Genomic DNA, 5,493 nt, shown 5'->3' on the forward strand with positions numbered 1-5,493 from the left:
TTGAACGTCGGTGAAGGAAGAGTGGGTTTTGGCCCGGAGCTGCGTTGAATGGCTTCGAGAAGAAGATGAAGACCGAAGCAGGAGAGTGTGCGCTTTTGCAGATTGAAACTTGGGCCTGATATCTCATTAATTTATTTTATTTAATCGCCTCGATTTATGTGTAAGATTATTTATTATTATTTTGAAATATTACTTTTTATATTATCAGCCCCACGTTGGGCCTGATATCCAAGCATATCAGGCCCAACGGAGGCTGATTGTATTTTAAATTTTTCCCAGCACCTATAAATATTTAAACATTTATTTGCCACCAGATTCTGAGTCCTTGCAACTCCAGAATACCACTAGAGCTGAAATGGGTCAGAGGTGTCTAGGTCCATCAGTGGGTTTTGACCAAAACCCACTGATGGCCCTCCCCTACTTGGATTTTCATGAAATCAAGTCCCCTGTGAAGGTCTTGGTGGGGAGATGGTATTTATGGTGTCAAACATAATTTATACACCATGGATTACGAAGTATGGCTCCGTGCCAGTTGCCATTTATAAGTGTCAAACCCACTTTGGGCCTGATATGCTTGGATATCAAGCCCAACGGAGGATGATTGTATTTTAAATTTTTTCCAACACCTATAAATATTTAAACATTTATTTGCCACCAGATTCTGAGTCCTTGCAACTCCAGAATACCACTAGTGCTGAAATGGGTCCAATCCGATGTGTCTAGGTCCATCAGTGGGTTTTGACCAAAACCCACTGATGGCCCTCCCCTACTTGGATTTTCATGAAATCAAGTCCCCTGTGAAGGTCTTGGTGGGGAGATGGTATTTATGGTGTCAAACATAATTTATACACCATGGATTACGAAGTATGGCTCCGTGCCAGTTGCCATTTATAAGTGCCAAGGCCACTTTGGGCCTGATATGCTTGGATATCAGGCCCACGTTGGGCCTGATATCCAAGCATATCAGGCCCAACGGAGGCTGATTGTATTTTAAATTTTTCCCAGCACCTATAAATATTTAAACATTTATTTGCCACCAGATTCTGAGTCCTTGCAACTCCAGAATACCACTAGCGCTGAAATGGGTCCAATCCGATGTGTCTAGGTCCATCAGTGGGTTTTGACCAAAACCCACTGATGGCCCTCCCCTACTTGGATTTTCATGAAATCAAGTCCCCAGTGAAGGTCTTGGTGGGGAGATGGTATTTATAGTGTCAAACATAATTTATACACCATGGATTACGAAGTATGGCTCCGTGCCAGTAGGCACGGAACAGTGCACACCTTTTCTTTTTCTACCCTATGGAAGGTGACTATTAAAATTGATGTTATTTTATTATTTTGATCAGGCCCCTGTAAGAATGCTTGGAGTTTTTATTAGGGGGAGATAGAATACTTCTTTATTAAATGATATTCATATCAGGCCCACGTTGGGTCTGATATCCAAGCATATCAGGCCCAACGGAGGCTGATTGTATTTTAAATTTTTCCCAGCACCTATAAATATTTAAATAATGATTTGCCACCAGATTCTTAGTCCTTGCAACTCCAGAATACCACTAGAGCTGAAATGGGTCCAATCCGATGTGTCTAGGTCCATCAGTGGGTTTTCACCAAAACCCACCGATGGCCCTCCCCTACTTGGATTTTCATGAAATCAAGTCCCCTGTGAAGGTTTTGGTGGGGAGATGGTATTTATGATGTCAAACATAATTTATACACCATGGATTACGAAGTATGGCTCCGTGCCAGTTGCCATTTATAAGTGCCAAGGCCACTTTGAGCCTGATATCCAAGCATATCAGGCCCAACGGAGGCTGATTGTATTTTAAATTTTTCCCAGTACCTATAAATATTTAAATAATGATTTGCCACCAGATTCTGAGTCCTTGCAACTCCAGAATACCACTAGAGCTGAAATGGGTCCAATCCGATGTGTCTAGGTCCATCAGTGGGTTTTCACCAAAACACACTGATGGCCCTCCCCTACTTGGATTTTCATGAAATCAAGTCCCCTGTGAAGGTCTTGGTGGGGAGATGGTATTTATGGTATCAAACATAATTTATACACCATGGATTACGAAGTATGACTCCGTGCCAGTTGCCATTTATAAGTGCCAAGGCCACTTTGGGCCTGATATCCAAGCATATCAGGCCCAACGGAGGCTGATTGCATTTTAAATTTTTCCCAGCACCTATAAATATTTAAATAATGATTTGCCACCAGATTCTGAGTCCTTGCAACTCCAGAATACCACTAGAGCTGAAATGAGTTCAATCTGATGTGTCTAGGTCCATCAGTAGGTTTTCACCAAAACCCACTGATGGCCCTCCCCTACTTGGATTTTCATGAAATCAAGTCCCTGTGAAGGTCATGGTGGGGAGATGGTATTTATGGTGTCAAACATAATTTATACACCATGGATTACGAAGTATGGCTCCGTGCCAGTTGCCATTTATAAGTGCCAAGGCCACTTTGAGCCTGATATGCTTGGATATCAGGCCCACGTTGGGCCTGATATCCAAGCATATCAGGCCCACGTTGGGCCTGATATCCAAGCATATCAGGTCCAACGGAGGCTGATTGTATTTTAAATTTTTCCCAATACCTATAAATATTTAAACATTTATTTGCCACCAGATTCTGAGTCCTTGCAACTCCAGAATACCACTAGCGCTGAAATGGGTCCAATCCGATGTGTCTAGGTCCATCAGTGGGTTTTGACCAAAACCCACTGATGGCCCTCCCCTACTTGGATTTTCATGAAATCAAGTCCCCTGTGAAGGTCTTGGTGGGGAGATGGTATTTATAGTGTCAAACATAATTTATACACCATGGATTACGAAGTATGGCTCCGTGCCAGTTGCCATTTATAAGTGCCAAGGCCACTTTGAGCCTGATATGCTTGGATATCAGGCCCACGTTGGGCCTGATATCCAAGCATATCAGGCCCAACGGAAGCTGATTGTATTTTAAATTTTTCCCAGCACCTATAAATATTTAAATAATGATTTGCCACCAGATTCTGAGTCCTTGCAACTCCAGAATACCACTAGCGCTGAAATGGGTCCAATCCGATGTGTCTAGGTCCATCAGTGGGTTTTGACCAAAACCCACTGATGGCCCTCCCCTACTTGGTTCTACTTGAAATCATGTTCCCTGTGAAGTTCTAACTGGGAAGATGGTATATCTGGTGTCAAAACGTATTTATACCCCATTTCTAATAAGGTATTGCTCCGTGGCAGTTGGCACGGAACCTAGTGACGTGCTCTGGAAACCGACTGTTGGTCCGAGCCTATTTGATTTTTTAAACAATCCCAACCGTTACCATGATTTCAGTTTTGAGAAGATAGAAATGGTGCGCATTACAACTTATATACATTGTCTCTTTCCACTGATAAGCACCAGCATTGCATTTTGTATTTTGTGATTTATATTTCTGACTAATCACTATGCAATATTATTAATATTCCAGTGACAGTTTCTAATCTTCTCATACACTACATACCACCGTATTATACAACAAAGACTACATACAAAGATATTAAAAGTCCTACACTACGTAATAATTGCATTTACATTCTATACAAGTTTTTGCCTTACAAGACTGGATATTTAATCCAATGTTTGAAAATATTTATCCCTCAAAATTGCTACCATTACATCAATTCTAATCTTTTTCATGTCTCCTTGTTTGAAGTCCATCTTCATATCATATAGGAGACATCGAATGTATTGCATCACAAAGAAGCCACAGTCAACGCTGTAAAGAACAACAACATTTTAATTGTCAATATTTTTTTATCAATTATTTATATTCACACCTTGTGCTCGATTTACCTTGCTTGTTGTTGTGGACATTCAATTGTGCGAGAGACCCATCTATCAAACGGATAATGCCTTTCCAAGTTTGGATGAATAGCAGCAACGTGCTCACGACTATATAATTTAAAATCTGATACCTGAAGATTGAAGAGGAAATTTTCATTTTCCATCAACTAGCATTTATATTAAAATACAAACAATATCATTATTATTAGATGCTCACCGCTGCTTCAAATTCATATTTGTATTTACTTCCACTTGCAAGAGAATTGTACTGATTGAACGTCATTGATTTGGTGTCCACCACCAGCAAGTGGAAGTGTGCATTATCACTGCACAAAGGTATAAATATATACCTTACCTCTTCATCTCGTCTATCCGTCTTTATCATGTGTTGGAAGGCAAACTTATTTGACGATTTCATTAATGACTACAAATATGCAAAGTCATACATACATAACCAACTAATAAAAAGAATTCTATTTTTTACTATAATCAAATCAATTCCTTACTGTGAAGAATGTTGAACAATATATTGACTTGTTGTATGTGCTTCCATACGGGAATGCCCCCCTAAATAAAATTTTACAATACGTGTCGATTACATCCCCTCTTGTCAACATTTCTCCATTCACACCAGATAAAAGGGAATACAAATTTAAACAAAAGGGTGGTTCCTCCCAAACTATATCATTTGTAAACCTACAAAGTAAACAAATCACAGATTATTTTTACAAATTTCTTTTTGATAACCTTAGCCCAAATATATAATCAGATATGCATATATTATACTTTACTATTCAACTATTTAATTTACATACTTTATTTCCTCCAAGGCTTTTAACAAGTACGCCACCTCTTCGTCTTGTTTTTTTTTCTTGGAAGACTTAAATTGCTTCTTCACATACTATGCATACAAACAAAAAAGGCAATTAGATAATCCATTATATCTAACAAATTGCAAAGAAATTTGCATATATCGTCTTACAACAATTGCTTGTTTCCTCATTTTGTCTTATTTGGCAAACATTTCTACATCCTTGTCTGCCTCTTCATCAGATTTATCTTCCATCATTTGTACAATATTAATTTCTTCTTCCATTTCATCCAAACCTATTTTTCCTTTCCCCTTGCCCACAACAACATATTCTTTGACAAATTTTGTTCCTTCTCCTATACTTGTAACTTTTTCCGCAGGCTCACTTATATGTATATTTCTACGCTGCCTCTTAGGTAAAGTTTTGAGCCACAATGGACTATCAATTGGAGTATCCCTGTAATCATAGCGACTTCTGTCACGTCCTCTCCTACTTCTTGTTGTAACACCTACAGGTTCAATTTGAGGATCGTCTACAGGCTCGCTATATTGAGATTCCATGCCTTTTTTTTCAACTATTTTAAGTAACTCTTTCACCCTCTCCTTCAATTGCATGTTCTCCATTGTTAGCTCTTTATTTATGTTTGCTTGAATAATGCAATTACAACAATCCTTATTAATCTGCCTTCCTCCTACACTCACTTCAATTTGTGATGCCTCCATTGCATGTGGACTGTCCTCAACGCCAGCAAGGTTCTCAACCAATGATCTTTCATCTTGGTTAGGGATTAGGTTAATCACAACCTGTAAGAATATTAAACCACATGTTAAAACCATACTTTTTTACCAA

Source organism: Zingiber officinale, chromosome 4A, assembly GCF_018446385.1.
Source record: "Zingiber officinale cultivar Zhangliang chromosome 4A, Zo_v1.1, whole genome shotgun sequence".
NCBI lineage: Eukaryota > Viridiplantae > Streptophyta > Magnoliopsida > Zingiberales > Zingiberaceae > Zingiber > Zingiber officinale.